Source organism: Mustela nivalis (genome assembly GCF_964662115.1).
Source record: "Mustela nivalis genome assembly, chromosome: X".
Taxonomy (NCBI): domain Eukaryota; kingdom Metazoa; phylum Chordata; class Mammalia; order Carnivora; family Mustelidae; genus Mustela; species Mustela nivalis.
In genome coordinates this window covers 125225053-125250264 of record NC_139040.1, presented here as the reverse complement: position 1 = coordinate 125250264, position 25212 = coordinate 125225053, and the positions used below count along the sequence as shown (strand labels likewise).

Below are 25212 nucleotides of genomic sequence, written 5' to 3'. Positions count from 1 at the left end.
AAAAGAACTGCCACAGGTTAAGAAAAGCTCTCCAAATGGGTAAAATTCATTAGCCTTGACTTTTATCACTTGACACTTTGAGCCAAATGTGTTTAGAGTTGCCGTAATTTTCCATAGTAGTAGTCACTTGTTAGCACTGTCTGTTTTAAAACATTTTTACAGTTTGCATGGGTGCAAAGGAAACCTCTTTTTGTTATGTAGTTCATTGTAGAGAAAATTTAGAAACAGAGGTTGTCATTCTATGGGATTAAAATACACAAGACTGTGACATTTTAGAACTGGCAACTATGATGTCCCCAAACTGTTTGCTTGTGCCATCATTTCATTGGAGAACTTTTCTTTTTAGTGTGCACATTTTCTTCCTGATTTCATACCTGAAAATGAAATGATTGACTGTATTTGGATTAAGGAGAATGGCCTATGCTTAAGCCCTAGGATCCTGAGATTTGTGTCTCTTGCTTGCCTGATCAGTAACATGAAAAGAAATAGACTCAGCTCCAAGCTCATTGAAGCGTATTGTTTACAGGTTGGGGAGAAAGTAGGTAATGAAAGAGATAAGAAATACTGTAAATCAAAATACTAAAGCCAAGCCACCAAATTCCAGTTTGATGGTTTATTGGCCATGGTTTTAGCTCCATGTATCCGGTGACAAGTCTCGTGTGTCTTGTTTTATTAGAATTACTGCTAGATAAGTTTCTAAAGACTGAAGTTCTGTGTTACCCATGGATGTGCTTAGTCATTAGATGATCTGAGTTAGTATATTATTAGTTTTCTTTTTATACATAAAATATGATTTTATTTTTATGACTCAACACAAAAAGCAAACCATTATTATTACTTCAGCTCATGTGTAGAGTGGAGGACGCCATCAGGTATAGAACATAGAACTCTTAATGGGGTTCAGGATTCAATGGGCAGGGGCAGTCTTCACGGAGCAAGTGCTGCTGGTCCCGTTCACTCAGAACTGAGTCTCACTCGTGCTGCTGACTTTTCACAGGAATAAGATCCAAAATCCTTAGTCTGTCCTTCAGCCAGGCAGTACAGGCTCCCTAGACTGGGAGGTCCCTGGGAATGGTTCACTTTCCTGAAGTTTTATAACCTTCAAAATTAAAGGGACTTGAGGTTGTTTTTATTGTTGATTAAAGAGGACCTGGTTTTTCTTTGCCCAGTAGAGTAGCCCCACAGAATGGTTAGGACCGTAGTTTCCAGAACTAGTCTGACCTGGGTGTGCACCCTCCTGCTTCATTTACTGGCTCTATGGCTTTGGGGGACTTTGTCAGTTTCAGTAAGTCTTAGTCCTCATGTCTGTAAAATGAGGATCATACCTACCTCATGGGGATAGAGGGGTGAGTTAGTTCTTATTAGGAACATCTCCTTTCCCAGTGCCTGGCTCATCCAATTATCTGCCTACTGAGGATGATTCTTACTGTTCACAGGTAAGCTAGGAGCAGTGATAGCAGAGCCTTTCAGAAGCGATCTGGATCGCAGGCCTTCAGGTCCAGCTTAAGTTTGAGAGGAAGTTATAGATTATGTTGCTGTATCTTCTGGTAGGAAGATTCTAGTCTTCTAGTGGGAAAAATGATTCATTTAGAACCTGGTAGGAGGAGTGAGTACAGGCGGGCAGGAAGGAATGTAATACTTCTCTGCAGTTTCTTTGGTTTTTTAAACACAAAGCTTGGTAGGAAGTATAATGAAAACACTAGTGAGGTTAAAAATAGAAGTAAAAATAGGATGAGTTGATTTCTGGTTAACGAATATTTGTGGATAACCTACCAATGTGCTGAGCGCTGGGGCACGAGGATAAAAGTCAAGGCTACAGTAGGGTGCCGCACTACACCTACTAGAATGGCAAAAAGGACAGCTGCTGGCAATGCCAAGTGCTAGCCAGGATGTGGAACTACCGGAACTCTCACTGATTGCCAGGACAGTGGACCAGTCAAGTGGTATAGGCACTTGGGAGACTATTTGGTAGCTTCTCATAAAGCTTAATACATGTTTGCAGTAAAACCCATACAGTCCCATTCCTGGGTCTTTACCCCAGAGAAATGAAAACTCATGTCACAGACAAACCTTTCACAAAAGTTTATAGCAGCTGTATTCAAAATTGCCCCAGACTGGAAACAGCCCAAACTTCCTTCAACGGATCCGTGGATAAACAAACTGTGGTAAATCCTTACAATGAAATATGACTCAGCAATAAAAAGGAACAAGCTATTGATACACACAACAATTTTGGATAAATGTCAAAGGCATTATGCTAAGTGAAAGAAGCCAGTTTCAAAAGGTTATGTACTGTATGATTCCATTGATATGACATTCTCCAAAAGACAAACTATAGTGACAGAGAACAGATCAATGGGTGCCGGGGGTGAGGGTTAGGGAAGGGTGTGATAATACCTTATGTAACGGAGCTACTCTCTATCCTAACTGTGGTCCTCATTACAGGAATCTATACATGTGATAACGTTTATAGAACTTTATACATCAAAAGACAAACTATAGTGACAGAGAACAGATCAATGGGTGCCGGGGGTGAGGGTTAGGGAAGGGTGTGATAATACCTTATGTAACGGAGCTACTCTCTATCCTAACTGTGGTCCTCATTACAGGAATCTATACATGTGATAACGTTTATAGAACTTTGTACATCAAAAAGTCAGCTTTACCGTGTGATAATTTAAAACATGAAAAATGAGAATACAGGGTTCTTGCCCTTGAGGAGTTCACAGGTGCAATGAAGGACAAACACAAATATTTATAGCATAGGGGGGTGAATGCAGTGATTGTGACATGCTGAGAGCATGTCAACTAGTGTGATGTGTCCTGCCGATATGCCATGACTGGGCTACAGGTATACCCAGAGGTTGCTGCACAAGGACTGTGGTGTCCTGAGACCCAGGCCAGTTGCTTATGGCCAGGAACAGCCTGGCCCCTTTACCCTTAACCTTCTTCTGTGTGCACCGAAATGTGAAAAAGCTTGGGAAGTCCTAGTTTAAGGTATTACAAGAGCACAGAGCAAGAGCAGTTTGCTTGTCCGGGAGGACAAGGGTCCTGGGAAAGACTCCATAAGGGAGGTAAAGGCTGCAGTAGGAAACGGAGGATAAGACGGGCTAGGCATTGCAAGCAAGTCAGACCTTGCCCGAGAAAGGCACAGAAGAGGCCAAGTGGGATGCAAGTTGGGAGCTCTAGGGTTTTCAAGATTACAAGAGTATGAAGGGTGAGGTGGGGCTAGAGAACTGAGATTGGGAACAGATTTCTGGATGGCCTTGTATAAGAAAGGAACATTTGGGTTTTTGATAGTTAGATTCTGAGCATATTTAGAGATGGATAGGGAGGAGGCAGCAGAGAGGGCGATTTGACGGAAGAGGAGGAGACTGGCAGGAGGAGATCATGGGAAGAAGCAGAGTGTTCAGTCTCAGCTGTCAAGTGCTGGCGAGCACTCTTACAGTGTGCGGCCGTCATGGAAGACTCAGCCTCCTGGGAAGACCTTTTCACTCATTCGTTCATCAGTTCATTCAACAGATCTTTACTGAGCACACACCTGCATGATAGGCACTATTTATTGGTCCTGGGGATCCAACAGTGAACAACACCAAGTCCTAGCTCTTGTGGAGCTGATATTTTAGGAACTAAATGAGCTCAGCTTTGGACAATTTTGAAGTGTAAAGGGACTCTGAGGTAATAATATGTAGTAGACAGGCCCTCTAAAGACCAGTCTGGGCTGAAAATACAAAAAAGTAGTCACTGGTACAAAGAAATCAGAGCCTTGGGAATTGGTTCGAGAATCCATTTTTTATATGTCAGTAAAGCTGGAAAAAAACCCATTTATTTTTTCACCAAAATTCTCAGTGAATTGTCATTAAGATTTGTTCATATGTGTGAGAAGGAGAGATGCATCTAGCTTACACTAAGCTTACACTATAATCGCAAGGGTGCTTATCTGCCCAGTTTCCTTTTTTCTGACATCCTGGTAAAGTGTTCTCTAATCTTTCTAGAAGAGATGGTGTTAAAATTAACAAATGTTTCTGACATGCAGAGCATTATACTAAGCTCTAGGGTGGGGAGGGGATAGAAAAGAAAGAGTAGATAGGGTCCCTGCTCTGAAAACATTTAAGAGTCTCACAAGGAGAGCTAGCTCCTTTACCCTTTGTGTTTGTGCTGCTTGAGAACAGCCATAAGCAAATAAGTAGAAATTCTAGGTTGCTAAGGGTACTGAATCTTGCTGTACATATGCACGGGCTGAGTCGCAAAGCAATCATCAAGGACATTTCCAAAAAGAGTATGTTCTGAAATCAATTTTTGATGACCTGACAATAATTGGAATGACATAGGCCAAGTTCTTGGCTTTGACTTTGGGCAGCACAAATGGGCATGTGATATTTTGAAGAGATTCTTTTAATGAAATAGTTCTAACCCAGACGTGTTGTCAGAGCTATTGTGACTCAGGTTCCTATTGATGCTACCATGTTGATGTGACAAACCCCTGCCCCCAACCAAAACATTAAAATTCTAGCTGTCCTGACAACCAGGAAATAAACAAGTGATGTCGTTTCTCCATCCTGAGGCCTCATCTCCTTGTGGTGGGTTTGGGACATTTGGGAGTCAAAAGTGAGAAGGTAAAAGGTTCAGGCACCATCTGGTGGGCAAACTACCCATGACAGACTCATGTGCTAACTAACCATTGTCAGTTTATAAAGGACTTTTGGTCGTTCTAAGCTCAGTTACCACTCATTTTTGGAGCTGCCATGGCATCTTGAATGGTCTACATCTCATGTTATTTAATTTCTCTTTTAAAATGACAATGGCTCAGGGCGCCTGGGTGGCTCAGTGGGTTAGGCCACTGCCTTCAGCTCAGGTCATGATCTCAGAGTCCTGGGATCGAGCCCCGCATCAGGCTCTCTGCTCAGCAGGGAGTCTGCTTCCTCCTCTCTCTCTGTCTGCCTACTTGTGATCTCTCTCTGTCAAATAAATAAATAAAATCTTTAAAAAAAAAAAAAGGAAAGAAAAAAAAATGACAATGGCTCTACTTGTTTACATGTAACAACGAGTTCCACTTAACTCAACTAAAAATTTAACTTATTTTCTTTTCCATTTGATAATTCAGGGACAGACATCTCTGTTATTTGAAGTCTTCTCAAATATACTGTTTTATTCATCAGTGTTATGTTGGACACTAAAGGTAAAGAGGAGGAAGAATTTATGTGTCTTTATTCTTGGCTCCATTTTGTACATAAAGTTTTCAAATAAATTTCTAACAGATCTAATGTATATTATATTAGAATATATATATTCTCTCTGTATAGAATTCATTTACTGATATTCATTTTTAATTGGTGTCTTAAGAGTTAGCTAAGATACCCTTAAATACTTAGTTTTAACAGATTTTAAAAGATCTTTATTGCCTTTTTATTATAAATTTAATGCATACTTGTAAAAGTTAAAAAAAAAGGAATAAAGCTGAAAGTAAAAGTCACATAATTGAGGAGGGGCTAAGTATAGCACAAGGATCAAGAAGTCTGTCATATGCATGACTTAGTGATGAAACACCAATTTCACATTTTGGGAGGGACGCTTTTGAGGGACCTGACTCTCAATTGCTGAGTCATGGTGTTCCTTGCATAAAAGAAGCCCATCAAAACGACTGTATCAAAACCATCATGTCGTTCCACTTCTGAGTATTAATCTAAAAGAATTAAAAGTAGGATTTCGAAGAGACAATATCCGTTCAAGCACGTTTATGGCAAAATTATTCATAATAGCCAAGAGGTAGAAACAACCCAAATGTCTACTGACACATGGATAAGCAAAATGTGGTCTATACATACAAAGGAATATTCTTCAGTCTTTAAAAGGAAAGGAAGGGGCACCTGGGTCGCTCAGTGGGTTAAGCCTCTGCCTTTGGCTCAGGTCATGATCTCAGGGTCCTGGCATCGAGCCCAGCGTCGGGCTCTCTGCTCAGAGAGGAGCCTGCTTCCCCCCATTTCTGTCTGCCTTTATGCCTACTTGTGATCTCTGGCTGTCAAATAAATAAATAAAATCTTCTAAAAAAATAAAAATAAATAAAAGGAAAGGAAATTCTGACAAACACTACAACATAGGCAAAGAACCTTCAAGACATGGTGCGAAGTGCAATAAGACAGATAAAAACCTCCAATACTCTCTTATATACCACTTATACCAGGCATCTAGAGTAGTCAAATCATAGAAACAAAGTAAAATGGTAGTTGCTACGGGGGGTTGGGAGGGGGACTTGTTGTAGAGCTTCAGTTTCCCAAGATGAGAATAGCTCTGGAGATTGGTTGCACAACAGTGTGAATACACTTAACACAACTGTACACTAAAAAATGGTTAAGATGGTAAGCTTTATGTTACATATATTTTACCACAATTAAAAGATTTTTTAAATATTAAAAAAACAAACGTTGTATGTCAACACAGCCTGCCTGGATGTGCATACCACCTACAAAATGAAAATTCTTCTTCCAGTGCCACGCAGACCTGAGGTACTGCTCTTGGCTTCCAGTGTCTGGAAGGCAGTGGGCTTCCACAGTAGACACAGGGGACCCATGAATTCCTCCATACTTGATGCAAATTCTTATCTGTTGGCGTATTTTTCTGGGTTAAAGGGCTCATCACTTTTTTTTTTTTTACAGATTTTATTTATTTATTTGACAGAGATCACAAGTAGGCAGAGAGGCAGACAGAGAGAGAAGGAGGAAGCAGACTCCCTGCTGAACAGAGAGCCCGATGTGGGGCTCCATCCCAGGACTCTGGGATCATGACCTGAGCTGAAGGCGGAGGCTTCAACCCACTGAGCCACCCAGGCGCCCCACTTTCTTGAGTTCCTCAAAGAGGCACATAAACTCCCTCTTCACCCAAAAGGCTTAGAAGTACTGCTCAACAAATTGTCTCTATTCAGTAAACTTAATTAACTATGCACAAAAACTATTATTTCAAAGCTTTGAGTTGAATATATACTCAAATAAAGCAAAATCTTATTGTGGATGCCTGGCTGGCTCAGTCGATAGAGCATGAGATGCTTAATCTCAGAGTCTTGAGTTCGAGCCCCACATTGGACATGGAGCCTACTTTAAAAAAAAAAAATCTTGTTGAGGCTCGTTTATGTGATTGATGATTCCATCTGTAGTTTCAGTGGCTGGGATGAATTTATGGCCTCATACTTATAAAGCCAAAGTTTCTTGTGAAGTGCTTGGCTTAGAGGGCACCTTATTCTACAGATGCACATGTCCCCAAGGAATCGTATTTGTTAGTTTTGCAGCTTTTCTCTCACACATCAAGAAGGTGTATCCGATAATAATCAATGATTCAAACCCTGCCAATTTGTACTTCCCATTCATAATTTTCCTCCAGTATGCACTTCTGTTTTCTGATTTTTTTAAAGATGATAATTAAGCAGTCTTCTGTTTTAGTACAGTGGATTTCTAGAAAGAAACAGCTGGGAGATATGTTGGAATTACAGAAAGGAGATCGATTTAGACATCGGCATCCCCCACCACCCAACCCTGCTCCCCTCACCACCCCCCTCCACCGCCCAAGCCCCTCCCCCTTACAAAACACAGACAAACCCAGTGCTTTGAAAAGCAAACAGAGAAGTCAGAAGGTCTTTCCCTAGGCAATTGAACATGCACTTGAAGGACCCTCCTCTGACAAGGACTGCGCTTTGCCCTTTCAAAGCCTGCTCTCAGGTAAAGATGGTTATCCTGTAGTACAGATAATTGCTGATGGGGTTGAACACAATCCTCCCAGGGGACTGGGGCTAATGGTTTGGAAGTTCTGTGCCTTGAATATATTTGCTGGGGGAATACCTTGTCACCTTTCCAGTACAAAATTCAAAGCCCAAAGTGGGGGGGAGTAGGCATGCACATGCACATACAAACCAGCTCCAGTAATCACATCTTTCATTTTTTCGTTGTTCATACTTCTGTTTTATTTATTCTGTTTCTCTATTTTAAAGTATGATTGTTGTTGTTATCTGATAATCATGCCTTTTTTTTAAAAAAAGATTTTATTTATTTGACAGACAGAGATCACAAGTAGGCAGAGAGGCAGGCAGAGAGAGAGGAGGAAGCAGGCTCCCTGCTGAGCAGAGAGCCCGATGTGGGGCTCGATCCCAGGACCCTGGGATCATGACCAGAGCCGAAGGCAGAGGCTTTAACCCACTGAGCCACCCAGGTGCCCCAATAATCATTTCTTAATATTAGCCCTCCCTTCTGACTCGTGATTTTGTGCAAATTATTCCCCGCCTCTGGGATGTTTTATCACTCATGTCTCTGCTCAAATGGCTCCTTCCTGGACAAAGCTTGCCCACATTGAAGTCCATTCATTTAATGACTCTGCTTACTAACAGTGGGTCTGACACTGAGCTCTGTGCTAGTCGGAAGGTAACATTATACCACTACTGAGCCAGTCTTTTGTCTCTGTGTAAGTATGCGAACACTTGACTATGATTTTTTTTTTTTTTGATCGACTATGAGTTTTGGTTGAAACTTTCATCTAAAATGGGTACTATTCTGAGGTCTCACATTACCAGTATGTCAGGATTGTGTTTCTTCTCCCTGTGTTTTCATGAGGAAAGAGGTAGCAAAATGATAACATAGATAAATGAAGTTTTGAAAAGGTGCCTACAAGATTAATTTCCTGTTCTAACAAAGTAGATTGATTTATTTATTATCTAGTACAGTTAAAACATGATTTGTAAGTACATAATTTCCTTACAGAAAATGCTTATGAGGTTGAGAAAAATAAGTACCTTTTTATATTTTCTTACATCTTAAATATGAAACTCATTTTATTGGAATATTATTGGAAAATTTTAATTCTGAGGTTTCATGTGACCAGTAGCAACCATTAAATCCAACATATTTCCCAAAAAGCACATTATGACTGAGATGTAGATGAGAAGCCTAAAGATGATTACTGCATTCATCAAATCCTTTATGTTTATTTTCCAGTACTAGTTTGTGTACACCTTTCGTCTTCAAAGCTCTAGTCATCTTTTGGCTTTAACACTACACCTTCACAATTTTTACCTCTCTGACATCTCTGCAATTCTGTTACTATTTCTGGAGCATATGTTCTATGATATTCTTATATCCTCACAATTTGCTAGTTTAGTGAAATTACGTATGCCATGTCTATTTAAAATGGTCATTCTTGGGGTGTCTGTGTAGCTCAGTTGGTTAAATATCTGCATTTGGCTCAGGTCATGATCCCAGGGTCCTGGGGATCAAGCCCCACATTGGACTCCTTGCTCAAGGGGTAACCTATTTCTCCCTCTTCCTCTGCTTGCTGCTCCCCCTGCTTGTGTGCTCTGTCTCTCTCTGTCAAATAAATAAAATTTTTAAAAACTAAAACAAAATAAAATTGTCATTTCAGGGCACCTGGGTGGCTTAGTCAGTTAAGTGTCCGATTCCTGATCTCAGCCCAGGTGTTGATCTCAGGGTCGTGAGTTCAAGTTCCATGTTGGGCTCCATGCTGGGCGTGGATCCTCTTTAAAAAAAAGAATTGTCATTCTCTCTATAAAGACATTGAGTACTTTCTAGAATGTATTTGTCTGTAGGGCTGACTTTTTCAGTTTTCTATACCAGATTTGAACACCGCTGCTCAATCATTACATACACATTTTTACTCGTCTATTTATTCAGATTCAAGTTATACCTCCTCTGTTGGAATGTTCTCTGATAACTCTAGAATACACTAACTGAACTTTTTCTAGGTGTCTGTAGAATTTTGTTTTTGATGTAAAAATATTCTGATTCTCAGATATGTGCTTAGTGTACTGTTACTGATTGAGGCATATTTTCTAATTTTTTTCTTTGTAAAATACTAGTATTCCCAAATACATTACAAATTTCTTAGAATTATGTTTCCAACTTTTCTTACATCACCCAGTAGCCCTGAAAAAATACTTATGAAATTGAATCGAATACAGATGAGAGGTCTTTATGAAGAAGATCTGCTCTAAATGTATAAGTCAGATCTTGGCATATATTCTGCTCTCCAGTTGGTAGACATATTTCTATATAGTTCTTCCAAGTGTTTTGGCTTTTAAAATTTCTGTTCTCTCCTATGCAAGCAGAACATGTGTATCTGCTATCACTTGCTGTGTAAGGAACCACCCAATACCTAATAGCTTAAGGCAGACTTCTTATTTTTTGTAATTTCTGTGGCTTGGGATCAGCAGGGTGGTTCATATACTGTGTGAGTTCTCAGCTGGGGTCACTTGTGAGAGCGAGAAGGTCAGCTAGGGCTGGAATGTCTGCCATGGCTGCACTCACATGTCCGGCCCCTCAGCTCCAGTGCCTAGAGCTGAGGTCTAGCCAGCCCTAAACCCCCTTTCTCACTCAGCAGTCTGGCTCAGGCTTGTTTTTACATGGCCGCTGAGTTCTAAGCAGACTGAGTGGAAGCTGCCAGGCTTCTCAGGCCTAAACCTGAAATCACACAGCTTTACTTCTGCCATATTCTCCTGGTCCAGACAGGTCACAGGACAAGCCAGATTTAAGGGGAGGGACTCCACTTCTCCATGGGAGGAGCAGCAAACTCGCACTGCAGAAGGACAGGTAGGGTGGGAGGAACCGTTGGCAGCCATTTTTGTGGATAACCTGTCACAACATGATAATGTGGTAGGAATGTGAAATGATCTAGATAAATTTTTAAAATTTTGCATCTTAGAAAGCTGAAGCCTAGAGAAATGAAATGGCTTGCCCAAGGTCCCACAACTGGTTTTCCAGAACTTGGCTACACCAGGTGTGGGCCCTGGACCAGCAGCATCAATACTGGGAGCTCACCAGAAATGGAGACTCCCGAGAGTCTCCACCGCAGCTTTGCCGAACCAGAACCTGCCTTTTCCCAAGATCCCTAGGGGCTCTGAATGCCCAGCACGGTGTGCCCAAAAGCTCCGTTGCTCCTTCTACTTCCAAAACCGAGACAGAAAACCTACCACCTATGAAATAAGAATGTTTTACCATCAGAGACTTGTCTCAGCATGAAAAACGTTTTGTTTGACTTCATACTTATTGTGTATTTTTTGAAGCACTGCCCTTTGCTCTTTAAAATTATTACTGAATTTAATCGTCATGGCAGCTTTCATTATTACTGTATTATTAATAATTATTACCATTATTGTATTGTATATTTTACAAAAGAGCAGATGGACACTTTGAGACCCACACTTGTACCCCCAAATTCAAACCTAGGGTTTTCAGACTCCGAACTCCGTGCCCTTAATTACGGAACCAGATACACTGGCAACTGCCACAGAGCCGCTGTGGAAGAGTCCAAATGTTTAGAGGAAGAGATTGTTTGAGGGGAGCCGTGGCATGTGGCTCAGCCTGGCGAGCGGTCGCTTCTCTGCCGGTGCCCTCCCACTCCCACCTTGCCTAAAACACAGAGACTGGCACAGGCCTGTGACAGATGGCAGGGCCCGCTCGGCCGTATGTGTCCTGCTCCCTGTTCCTGGGCACACAGCTGCCTGATACAGACCCTGCCAGTTGGGCAGCTGCCTCTTGAAGTGTCTCCAAGGGCTGTTGCTCCGAGAGCGCAGTCCAGTGTTTTCCCTTTTAGATGTGCCTTCCCTCTGCTTCTAGGTCTCCACCTGGAACAGAGAACACTGTTGGGCTCTGACTGGCGGCCCGTGCCAGACCTTGAGCTGCACATAACAGCTGGTATGTGGACAGAGCTCATCCCAAAGTGGGTGAGCCAAGGCAGGGAGCAGGGAACAGGGAACGGCTCCTCCTGGATTCCCGCTTCTGGGAGAGCTTGGCGCCTGCCAGAGCTTCTTTCCAACAGCTGTGCGTGGGTTGGAAAGGCGATTTCCTCCTTGCTGTTCCCTTTCCAGGAATGAGAGAGGAAGGCATGAGGAATGAGGAGCAAGTGCGAGCAAGGGCACTCCTCTTCCTAGACCCAGCAGCTGAGGGAGGGAAGAGGGGGCCAAGGAAGAAAGCTCCAGAGTCTTTCCATCTTGGAGTAAACAGAGCAATATTTATGTTTGCTTTGGTCCTTTCTGCCAGCACTTTCTGCCCCTACTAGATAGGTTAATACTTGGCATCTGGCACTCGACATGTCGCACGAGCTAGCTTCGGTACTGTGATTACCCTCTCTTGATCAAAATCTACACGCTATCACTTTCTTTGGGTAACTTACTTGATCTTGATAAACCACAAGGTTCTCATCTGGAAATTGGGAGTAATAATTTTATCTCCGCATACAATCGCTGTGAGGAATAAATGGGAAAATTTATTTAAAGGGGTTACATACACCAATAACTGACAATTAGTGCGTATTTGATAAATGTTATTTAGTAATGTTAAAATTTTTCTGAGGGTAGAACCTGTCTTGTTCACTGGCACGTCCCCAGCTCCCAGAACAGTTTGTGGCACGTAGTAGGTACTTATTAATTATTTGATGAGAATGAATTGATGAATGGATTAATATACAAACTCTATAGTAGTCTGGCAGTTCTTTTTGTGCTTTATCAAAGGACTTGATGGGCCTTTAGAGGGTTGAGTGTGTGATTGTGTTTGTGTGTATGTATACACAGGAGGTATATATATGCATATAGACAGGGATAGACAGAGATTTTTCAGATGCTGCTGAGTTGGTCAGAGATGACACCGCCTTTTTTCCCCAGAGCTGTCTTTCTGTCTTCCTTTCTCCTTCCTTCATGTACCTGCACACTCTCGCATACTCCTGCTTTCACTCTCACACGCACTCTTTCTTCCTTTCCTTTCCGTTCCGTTCCGTTCCATTTTGGCTTTGGTGTTAAAATCCTGCCTCAGAGCCTACTGAGACAGCTTTCATACTCACAGTAGACCCAGGGACATTGCCAAGGGAAACCGTACAGCCTTTCTGCTCTAACTATGGTCTTGCAACAGCGCGCTCACTTGCTTTTGTCGCGTTAAACAAAGTTCAAAGAAGTAAATTTGAAGATTTAATTGCTTTCTTGAACGATTTATGAATTGGTCAGCATCCCATTTAGCAAGTAGAGGGAAGTTCCCCCAGCTAAACAAAAGGCTTTCTAAAGGCAGAGAGAGGCCATTAAAAAAGGAACAAAGAAATGTATTAGCAAGGATTGCATTGTTTAGGCAAATTTGCCCTCCCAAGGGGTCTATTTCCTAGTATTTCCTAGTATTGATCAGGATATTCCCCGTTGACTGGTTAAAGGTTATCATCCTGGGGGGTAAAACTAGGTCAGGTATTAAGTCTTGGTTTATTGACTCGGGGTCTTAACCTAAGTAAGCCATACCATTTTGGACTGTGGTTTTCTTTTTAACTGTTGTAATTCAACTGCCAGAGCAGTCATTTTGCAGTCCTCTTCGGGGGTGTGAGTGGCCTCCCGGCCTTGGCCTGTTGAAGGCCACGATGCTCCTTCACTCCCACACGTGTGGGACGGAAGACAGGAGAAGCAGGGAGACACAAGTGCACTATGATACAACCAGAGGCCTAAGAATGAGTACATAAAAATCTGCTTTGTGGAGAATGGATTTACTCTGCCAATAATTAAGTTCTCAGATGGTGAAACTGAGGGGATTTTTCTCTGTGAAAGAAAGGGCAAAGAATGAAAGAAGACTAAACCTGCATGCCCCTGGGCTCTGCGGCTTTTGGTCAGGGATCGGGAAAGTGCAGCAAGGATCCTGGGCATGGCTTGCTCTCGTATTCTTCAGGTATCTGCTGTTTCCTGGAGGGATGATTTTATATTAACGATTCGGAATAGAAAGTATTCTTTTAGAAATGAAGCTTGGAATGGGTCTCAACCCCAGAGTTTGCTTCAGAATCATTGAATATTTGTTACTGTATTGTTATGCCCGAGTTTTTATGTCCGAGAGACCAGATGCAATCACACGAGGGTTTATTTGACAAGCTTAAGCTTGGGCCCAAGTATACCCGGCACAGCAGAGTAGGGACTTGGACCCCGAACCAGATTGCAGTCAGAGTTTTTAAAAGCAGAGTAGGGGTGGACTTGGTGATGGTTGAGGACAAAGGGGATTATGGATGATGTAAGTCTCCAAGAACTTTCAGAAGCAAGGTCTCCCGGACCTTGAGGGGCTAGCTATTGTTGGGAGAAAGCTGATTTATTACCAGTAGTAAAAATCTTCTCGTGAGACCCTTTAGATGTATATCAGTGGGCCGTATGCTTGGGAATGATTCTCGACACTATCTTGGAGGTATAGAGATAAAGTTTCCTAAAGGAATTGTTAAAGTAGACTTACGGGATCCTGGTCGGACCTGTCAGGGTAGGGGGTCGGTCAGGCTAGGATTGACCTTAGCAGAACCTCAAGGTGAGGGCAGTTGAGTCCCCAGGGGAGAGCCACTCTGTCTGTTCCAAGGGCTTGTCAGTAGGTGAGGAATTTTAATGATTTTCTTCTGCCTCTGTTTCCCACATCAGCTAAACTTGAGGTGGGATGGCCTTAATTTTCTCGGCCTCCACAGTATTAAATAACCCTCCTTGTTTTAGAATAAGTTCAGATTTATAAAAGAGTTTCAAAGATACTTCAGGTAGTTCGCATGCAACCCTCACCCAGTTCCTAGACTTCCATGGTACATGGCGACATCGCTATTAACTAAACTCCAGACTTTATCTAGATTTCATCAGTCTTTCTGTTCTTCCTTTGTGTGTTCAAGGATCTCATCCAGCATACTACGTTGCGTTTAGTTGTCATGTCCCTCCAGTCTTTGGTCTGTAACAGTTTCTCTGTCTTTCCTTGTTCTCCATGACCTTGATCGTCTTGAGGAATCCTGACCAGGAGTTTATTTACTTTTTTCAAGTTTCAAGTTCATTCTGATTCTGAAGGGCACCACTGTGAGGCTCTCCTTTCTGGATAGGTGCTTGGGCTTGCATTTCTTTTTTGTATATATTTTCTTTTCCCTGAGTTCTTAAAGGTTTTATTAAGATTTCTTGCCGCCTGTCAGGTATCTGTGACATTTTGGTGACAAATAACCTATTTTTGGTTAGGGATGAAAACGTATTTTGGCTGGAATAGAAGCCAGTGTAAAGCTGAAACTGAGATTCAGCCACGTCAAAACACATTATATGCCCAAGCACTTCGGTGTAAGAATCTTTGGCTAAAAAAACTTTTATGGTGGTGATAAAGACAATAATCATTTACTGAGTGCTGACTGTGGATGAGGTAGTGTCTTTAGTGAGCTGGATGCGGTAAGGCATTTCACTTTGTGCTAGCATTCGATGTGTCAGCTTGGCTACGCTCAGCAAGAGTCCAGTGGTTCCCTTCTAGGGAATTCTGTTCCGGTTAGGGTGGGCTACAAGGGTTATTTTCAAGAGTATCATAGGAAGAAAGGGACACAGTGACTATTTTGGGTATCACTATATGACTAGCACATACATCTTTTTTTTTTTTTTAAGATTTTATTTATTTATTCGACAGACAGAGATCACAAGTAGGCAGAGAGGCAGGCAGAGAGAGAAGGGAAGAAGCAGGCTCCCCACCGAGCAGAGAGCCCGATGTGGAGCTCAGTTCCAGGACCCTGGGATCATGACCCGAGCTGAAGGCAGAGGCTTAACCCACCAAGCCACCCTGGTGCTCCGTAGCACATACATCTTATCCCAGGTATACAAGCACTAGTCTAGATGCTGCCATGAAAAGCTTTTCCAGGTGTGATTAAGACACATAATCGGTTCATTTTAAGTTCATCAAAACGCAGTTATCCTGAGTTGGCCTGACCTAGTCAACTAGAAGGTCTTTAGAAGAGAATGTATGCATCCTTGAGTTAAGAGATGTTTGGGGGGAGGGCACTCGAGGGGCTTAGTTGGTTAAGCATCTGCCTTTGGCTGGGGTCATGATCCCAGGGTCCTGGGACAGAGCCGTGCACCGGGCTCCCTGCCAGCAGGGAGTCTGCTTGTCTCTCTCACCTTTCCCCCTGCTCATGATCTGTCTCTCTCTCTCTGTCTCAAATGAATAAATACAGAATCTTAAAAAAAAAGAGAGAGAGATGTTTATGGACAAGCTGATGCTTATGCCCACGGGCCTGCACCATGCTTTCGATCCTGCCTTCCTGACTACCTGCACTAAAGACCTAAGGCTTTATAAGCAGCCTTCACAACTACATAAGCCAGTTCCTTGTAAAATACTCTCTCTCTTTCTCTCACTCGCTCTCTCCCCTACTGGCTCTGCTTCTCAGATTGAAGACTGATTGATGGAAGCCCTTATCATATGAGGTAGTTATTCCCATTTACATTTAGAAAAGCTGAAGCAAAGAGAGATTAAATAACTTGTCCAGGATCACATAATCAGTAAATGACAGTTAGAATTCAAACCCAGGGAATTTAATCCCAAAGCCAGGCTCTTGACTGCTCTATTACACTGACTCCTCTATAGGCTGTGGAATATATAAACGAAAGAAGCCAGTATCAACCATAACGCGAACAATTAATCCAGAGTGGTAGTTCTCACCCTTGGCCACACCGTAGAATCTTATGAGAAGCTGTAGAAATCCCAGTGCCTGGGGTGAACCTCAGACCAGTTACATTAGGCTCTGTGGAGGTGAAGCCCACACATCAGTGTTGGTAAAGTTCGCCCCATGATTCTAGCGCACAAATTCTAGAATCACTGCTCTAGACCAGAGCAGTATGTCTCAGACTTTGATGTGTGTGAGACTCACCTAGGCATGGTGTTAAAATGTGGGTTCTAACTCACAACGCTTAGTTAAGAACATAGTTTCTGTGCTTGGAAGAGGCTCCTCCCGGGCAATTAGGATATCGCTGGTGTAGGGACCGCATTTGGGGAGCAAGGCTCTTAAGTGTGCTTCAACTGAAGGATGTTTGAGAGGAGGTGAGAGGCTGGAAAAGAGGAGGGTATTCTTGGCTGTGAATTACAGGATATGGAGCAGTCTATACAGAGCATGTGAGAGAGGGCCCTGGGGGGCAGACCAAGCAAGCAGAGTGCCCTGCCGGATGGGTACACCCAGGCTGGAGGTGGGGGCTGGGGGCTCAGGGAGGTTCACTGGTAAAAGGTCTTAGAGCTTCCTCCCAGAAATAGGAACTCAAAGGACTGGAAAGATTCCCGAATGGTTGATTTGGACAAAATGATTCTTGCCCTTGCTTGTATGACAGATTATAGTAGGGCATGGTTTCTAAACAGCAGCACAAATCGATATTTAGGGCCAGGTGATGCTTTACTGTGGGGCTGTCCTGTGCATTGTAGGATGGTGAGCTGCAGCCCTGGCTTCCACCCTCCACGTGCCTGCCGGTGCCCCCCACCCACCCCAGCTGTAACAACCCAAAATGTGTCCAGGCATTGCCAAAGGTGCCCTGGGGGACACAATTGCCTCTGATTGGTTGAGATCCACTGGAATAGACTGAAAATTAGCACAGGCTGTTGCACTGTTCCAAGGTCAAGTATTTAGAGCATTCATGAAAACTTTCAGGTAGAAAGACTGCATGGCAGATCGAGTGACTGCCCTGGAGAACAGGGAGCTCTCGGCAAGGAGAAGGAAATAAAAATAAAGGGACTTGGGTTCATCCAGTGTGCCAAGCATGAATTTACTAAAATCAACAAAAATTTTTCTGCACTGCAAATGTAGGCAGTTTAAGGAGAGCAAACGGGGAGTGTCCTGCTGCTGGCGGCGACCCCGCGGACACCAGTGGAGGGGAAGACAGACTGTTGCAATACGTAGGTTCGTTGTGCGTTACGTTAACATGGGGAACGTCCTCTGCCTCTTTGTCTTCCATTAGTGCCTACCCAGGGCCTGTCTGCCTTGTAGTTCCAGGAACCTCGCAGCCATTTAATAGGGAGCGCCGCGCTCACACGGGTTGTTCCCTTCTTGCGGCTGGGGCTGGGTCAGTTTACGGTTCTGACAGAGCTGTGTAAGCACCCTGCGCTGTGACAGCCCTTTGGAAAGTTCCTATTTCTATTTGCACCTGAATCCTTTTCCCAGTAGTTTTAAATCCTCTCGAATCAAACTACCCTTCTGCTTTAGATGGATACATGAGGGCTGAAGGAGTCTCTCTCTTAAGGAACTATTCCTGAATAGCTGCTCTTTGGAGTGATTTCTCAGTTTCGGAATTCCAGCAATTGCATTCTCAATGATTCCCCTTTTGTAATTACACAGACCTCCTCCTGGAGCTCTAGAGGCTATCGGAGTTTAGATAATCCAATTAGTTTTCCCAAACCTCAAAGGCATATTCGTTTTCAAGAAGGGAATTCAAACATGACCCGCATTCGTTGCTTTGTCCTGCGGTATTCCTTATCTGTCCACCCCCTAGTGCCAAGCTGGTGTTTGTAAAGAGGCCAAGATGATACAGGGAGTCGTTTCGTGGTTTATGTCAAGGGAGCAGTGGCCGTGAATTGTGTTCCAGCTGCCTCCTGGCCCAGTGGCCACACAGTAGAGTGTGGCCTGATGACTGCATTACAAAGCCTCTCTCCAAAGAGTATTTAAACAGGTGCTTTACAAACCTGGACGTGCTCCCTCATCGCCTGGGGATTTTTTAACAACTGAGCCACTCAGGTGCCCTCTGCCTGGGGATTTTTTAAAAATGCGGATGCCAATTCAGTAAGTCTGAGACAGGACCTGGGATTCTGCATTTCTAGCAAGTTCCCAGGGTATATATGAAACAAGAGTGGTCATATGTTCATCATTATTGAAGCTGCGTGTTGGGTCTGCGGCCTTCATTGTATCACTCGCTACTTTTGTGCATGTGTGTGTATGACCAGAATGCTTTTTTAAAAAAATTTTTTTATTTTTTTTAATTAAAAAAAATTTTTTTTAAGATTTTATTTATTTATTTGACAGACAGAGATCACATGTAGGCAGAGGCAGGCGGGTGGGGGGGGGTCGGCTCGGCTCCCCACTTGGCAGAGAGCCCCATGTGGGGCTCGATCCCAGGACCCTGGGATCATGACCCAAGCTGAAGGCAGAGGCTTTAACCCACTGAGCCGCCCAGGCGCCCCTGCATTTTTTTTTTTTAAGGTGATTTTCTGTTGAGATGTTTCCTCTCATAATGAATGCCTTTTACAAATGTAAGAGATGTTATCTCCGAGGACTACTTCCGTTTATTCAACGTAAATTCATTGTACACCTGCTATGTTCAATGTGCTGTGCTAGGTACTAGGAATATATCAATGAAGGAAGCTAAAAAAAATTGCTACTGCCATGTTGCTTGCATTCTGGTAGAGAAGACAAGCAGTAACTGATGAAGGTGATAAAGAAATAAGTACCTTGTAGAGAATGTTAGACACAAGTGTTACGGAAACCTGGACCAGAGTAAGGGGACTGGAAGTGGTGGCCGGGTGAGACGGCGCGAGGGACAGGTGAGAGCTCGTTGAGGAGTTGGGTGTTCGGGGTAGGCCTTCCTGAGAAGGTTTCATTTGCTTCACGTCCTGAAGGAAGTGAGGGATTTAGCCCATGTAAATAATGGGAGAGAACATTCTAGGCTAAGAACTAGCATTGAGAAGGTCTCAGGCAGGAGGCTCAAGCAGAAAGGAAGAGGCCCTTGTGACTGAGTGGTGTGTGGGGGAGGGAGGGCGCAGCACAAAAGGAAGTGGTGGTGGTGACAGGTCCAGATGAGCCATTGCAAAGACTGACTTTTACTTTGAAGTGGCAGCCTCCTGAGAGTTGTGAACTGGGAGTAGCAGGACCTGACTGCTGTTTTGAGACCAGACTCTAGAGGGGCAAGGGTGGAAGTAAGGGCGGCTGGCTGGCAGGAGACTTCACTTGCTTGGTCTGTCCCCAGGGCCTTCTCTCATACGCTGCATGTAGATGCTTCTGTGTCCTATCATTCGCAGCCAGGGCTACTCTCCTTCTTCTAGTCTTTCCGCTCCTCTCATTTTTCCTTCAGTTTGAAACACACTCCGGAGCCTCACTGCCCAAGTTTGGTCCCCAGACCAGCATCATCAGCCTCCCGTGGGAGGAGACTTGGAGGTGCTCCATCACTAATCCAAGCGAGAAATGACGGGAGAGTCAGACAAGATGGAAGCTCCCAAGGTAGAGAAAAGAAGTTGGATTCAGGAAAATAATTTGAAAGTAGAGTCGACAGGACATCCTGACCAGTTGTACGTGGACTGTGAGAGTACCAGTGAGTGAAAGCTGTCTCCAAGGTTAGAGCTTGAGTAAATAGAAAACTAGAGTTGCCTTCGAGATGGGAAGAATGCTTTGGGTGTCTAAGTAGGGGTTTAAAGGTGGCTTGACATAACCCTCCACTCTGTCGTGAACATCCCATCTAACTTCCTTAAAGACGTATGTTTGTGCAGTAGCTTCATAAAAACTACAAAATGGCTTTTCTGTCAAAGCAAATTTGAAAAGGTTATTGAGGAATGCAGGAAGTCTGAACTGTAACTTTGTAGGGCGCTACGTGTGATGCTAGCAGCTAATGGTGATACGTTCCGTCTTCCTCTCTGTAGCATCCTCATTTTTCATGCCTAGAATGCACTTGGGTAATTGAGAATGAATTTGCTTCTTTGCAGGATGTGGCTGGTGACTGTAGCAAGGGGAATGTTGCAGAATAATTTGTTAGTATAGAAGAAAATGGCTGAAGGGTTTACCGTAGACTAAAACCTGACATCAATCCTAATCTCATTTTCAATTGCTGTGACTCAGGAGTGATGTTGATTTTGCACCTGACACTTTGTGCTGCCAACCTCCCCTTTTCTTTCTTTGTTTTTGCTTTTTTTTTTTTCACCCCACCAACATCTTTCTCTTTCTTTTTATGAGAGTTAAGGAATAAGGTTTAAATGATAGATTATTTAGCCATGGCCATTGAGTCACACAATAATACTTTCATTTTCATAAAGAGTTTCAAATATAAGTATGCATTCATGTAAATGGACTATTATGTGAAAGAATTTTTACACTGGCTACTGGGTCAATTAGTACCAGCGATACAGTAAATGGACAGTATTCAGGGTGCCTCAGTCAGGTGGGTTGTCTGTCTTCAGCTCAGGTCATGATCCCAGGGTCCTGGGATCGAGTCTGCGCTGGGCTCCTTGTTCTGCAAGGAGCCTGCTTCTTCCTCTGCCTGCCACTCCCCCTGCTTGTGCTCTCTCTCTCTGACAATAAATAAGTAAAATCTTAAAAATAAATGGACAGTATTCTTTCCTTCCCATCAATTTGTTATTCACTATCAGTATAACATCGTATTTCCCTGAATCATTTTCTGCTATTACCACAATCCCACAATAATACAAAAGTATTGGATATTAAAGAATTATTCTAATGCATGGTCTTTGGGGTGCCTGGGTGATTCAGTTGGTTGAGCATCTCCCTTCGGCTCAGGTCATGATCCCAGGGTCCTGGGATTGAGCCCCACATCAAGCTCCCTCTGCCCGTCCCCCTAACTCATATGCATGCACACGTGCTCTCTCTCTCTCTCAAATAAATAAATAAATAAAATCTTTTTAAAAAATGAGTGGTCTTTGGAAAAATACTCATTGATTCAGCGGTCTAGGTTTCTGAACAATTTTCTTTGGGTAAGTTTCTCTCAGGTCTGTCATGAGCTGAGAGGTCCCTGTCTCTCTTTTGCTTTTTCATCCAGTTGTAAGCAATACTATATGAAAGATGTAATAATTTGACAGATTATTAAATTGCCTTTCAGCGAGATTTTGTTATGTAACTCTCACCTCAGAAAAATGCAGTTGCTAAGAATCTGCTCTGTGGCTGCTCACGCTTGGCATGGGAAAGTCTCTCCTGGAATGGAATTGGCATGGAGATGGCGGTGGCCTCTTAGGTCCTTCTCCCACTCACGGTGTGGGAGAATTCCCAGAAGGAAAACGAATGGCTGAGCGAAGGGCAAAGGTAAAGGCCAGGAGACCAGCTGGAAGGTTGTTGCAGTTACCCAGGAGAGGGATGAGGGAGGCTGGGTTGGCGCCACTGGGCTAGCTGTGGAGCTCTCTGGAGATGGATTCTGGATATGTTTTAAATATAAGGCTAATGGGATTTGCTGATGGGATAAAGGTACACTGTGGGTCAAGGATAACACTGAGGTTTGTGGCCTGAAGTACTGCAAGAATAAAGTCCACAGACAGGGTGTTCTTGCAGGCCTACGGGAGGGAACGTGAGGAAGGCAGGATGTGGAAGAACGAAGTGGCGTTGAGCAGGAACATCTGCCAGTTTTCATGTTGTCGGCAGTCTTCGAGCATGATTCCAAGTGTGATCTACCACTGGCCATTTTCCAGAACTTTTGAATAAATGAAAAATGCTGGGCAAAGTAAGTGGTGTATGTTTATATGACAGTATTGAACATAGACTTCAACCTCACAATGGAATCTATTGCTTTGTCTTTTAAGCTATAATATTTTCAACTTTAGTATTTATGCTAATAGAATACTATCATTGAAGACAAATTGAATCCAACCTTGGTTGAAGAGCAAATTAAAGCAAAGCACACTGGTATATAGTCTAAATTCCTTGAGCCAGAACATCAAAACCTTTAGTGTAGCTAGGAAATAATGAAGCCGATTAATAAACCACATGGAAATCCCCTCTTGATTCTTTAAGGCCCTACTTCCTCTTCTCTGATTTAAATCCAAATCACAATCCCATTTTCTTCAAGTTCCACCTCTTTAAGTCCCATGCTTTCTTGTTTGAAATCAAGACATTTTGAAGTTACAAATTTAAAAGTCATTAAATTATATTAGAAACCCAAAACTTGAATCATAGTTGTAAATTTAGAGTTTATGGGATGCCTGGGTGGCTCAGTTCGTTAAGCGGCTGCCTTCGGCTCAGGTCATGATCCCAGCGTCCTGGGATCGAGGCCCACATCAGGCTCCTTGTTCTGTATGGAGCCTGCTTCTCCCTCTGCCACTCTGTCTTCCTGTGCTCTTTCTCTCTCTCTCTCTCTCTGACAAATAAATAAATAAAATCTTAAAAAAAAATTTAGAGTTTATGTTTGCTGGCCAAAATTCCATAGACATTTCTCTTTGTAGTCCTACAGGTTGTCTTTTTAACAATTACTGTTATTTTAAATCCTGTGCTATTTCAGTTTTAATATATCCTGCTGTTTTGAGTCTAATTTTGAGACTACTAAGTGAAACATCTGGATATTGCAGAAGCATTGTTAATTTATTTTGAAATGGTCGCATTTATCCCCTCTGTCTTTCTTTTTTGAATAGGTGGCTATAAATAGTCATCATCTGGTTTAAAGCATTGTCATTTTTATTTTTTCTAGTGTCTTTCAAGAAAAAACACAGAGCCCTCTATCCTGAAAGGTTCATCTTCTTAAAGTGTTGCTTTACTCACTGAATTCAGATCACTAAGGAGAGACTTTGCCACTAAGCTTGAGACGAAGGAAGGGTATTTGTCGCTTTCATCAAATCCTGTTGATCTTTGGCCTTTTTAGTTGAAGGGCAAGGGGCACTGTTTAATGTGGGCTGCAAGGAAGACAGGAGCTTGATTTGGGTTTTAATTTTAGCATCCAATTTTGTCCAACCAACATTGAGTCAGGTGGTTTTGCACGATTAGGTGAAGTCAATATTGAGTTTCCTGTCTTGGTCCTCACTTTCACCCTTCTCAGGAAGCAACTTGGAATCGACTCTGCAGCAGCCTTGATTTCCAAGGCCCATGGGAGGTCAATACTCATCAGCCACCTTTTAGGAATATCAACAATGACCATACTCAGACAGTCGTTATTGATCCTTTGATTGCTGTTCTCACTTCAACGTTAGGACTCTGAAGTCTTGACCTTGTCCCCATGAGCTCTGGAGCTTTTATAATATGATTATTTTTAAAGATACAAAAGTAATATTGACATGTAGAGAATGAATCTATTTTTGGTGATAATGGAAGTAGCTCCTCAAATGGCAAGACTATTTTTTTCTATTACTTTCTGCGGCAAAGTTAGTTATATCCATAATAACACTTCCCCCTTCTCCTTGCCACCAGGAACACAATTTTATTTAGCTGGCAGTATACACCCCCCTCCCCCAGGAGATGAGTCTAAACCAGTGGTCTAAATAAGTGTGCTGTCATTCTGTTTTCCTTGAAACTCCCTTTCCCGTCCCCTCTTGGAAACTAGGTGCTTATGTGACTTTTGGTCAAGGACACATAAGGGTAAGCCTGATGAAAGATATCCAGGAGAGATTTTACTGCCTGAAAAAAGCAAGTTTAGGAGAATACCTCCTCAGCGGTTCACTTTCTTCCTTCTTCCTGCCTCGAATGTGGTTGTATGATGCTTGGATTTATAACATCCACCTTGAAACCATGGTGTTACAAACTAAGGCAAAATACTGAAGATTACAAAGTGAAAAAATCAAAATGATCCTGAGACTTTGGTGATCTTGTTGGTCTGAGGCATTGAACCAGGAACTCCCTTCTTTTGTTTTGAAACAATAAAGTGTGCTTATTTTTTACATTGTTAATAATTCTGTTCCTCAGTGAGAAACATTCCTTATTGGGGTGCTTGGGTGGTTGAGTCAATCAAGCATCCAGCTCTTGATTTCAGCTGAGGTTTGATCTCAGGGTTGTGACTTCCAAGTTATGAGATGGAGCCCTGCTTCACGGCTCTGTGCTCAGTGGAGAGTCTGCTTCTCTCCCTTTTCTTTTCCCTCTCTCCCTGCTCATGTGCTCACGTGTTCTCTCTCTAAAATAAATGAATAAATCCTTAAAAAAAACCAAAATATTCCTTATTGATTCATCTTCTGTTATATTTTTTGGGCAAATCATCCATATACTCCACTTTGTAGAAACAAGGTTTGCCTACCGAAAAGAACCTTGAGTTAGCCCAGACTTGGGTTCTAGTCTTAGAACACTTAGGTTTGAATGCCTAGTATTCATCAGATTCTGTGCTACATATTTGGGATATTAAGATTGATAATATGTGCTCTTAATTCCAAACGATCTTAGAAACAAGTAGGAGATATTGGGGCACCTGGGTGGCTCAGTTGGTTAAGCATCTGCCTTTGGTTCAGGTCATAGGATCGAGTACTGCGTCTGGCTCCCTGCTCACTGGGGAGTCTGCTTCTCCTTCCACTCAGCCCATGGGGGTGCTCTCACTCTCTCTCGAATAAATACAATCTTTACAGAAGCCCCAACAACAAGTAGGTGATATTGACTTCAAATAGATAATTTTTTTTTAAAGATTTTATTTATTTATTTGAGAGAGAATGAGTGGGAGAGAACATGAGATAGGAGAAGGTCAGAGGGAGAAGCAGACTCCCCAAGGAGCTGGGAGCCCGATGCGGGACTCAATCCTGGAAGTCTGGGATCAGGACCTGAGCCGAAGGCAGTCGCTCAATGGACTGAGCCACC

At 42.9% G+C, this 25212-nt stretch overlaps 1 protein-coding gene across 3 annotated transcripts in view; it reads left to right on the top strand.

The window, feature by feature from the left end:
• FRMPD4 (FERM and PDZ domain containing 4) overlaps nucleotides 1-25212 on the top strand; it is an 849154-nt gene that overhangs the window by 53197 nt on the left and 770745 nt on the right. The window lies entirely within an intron of this gene.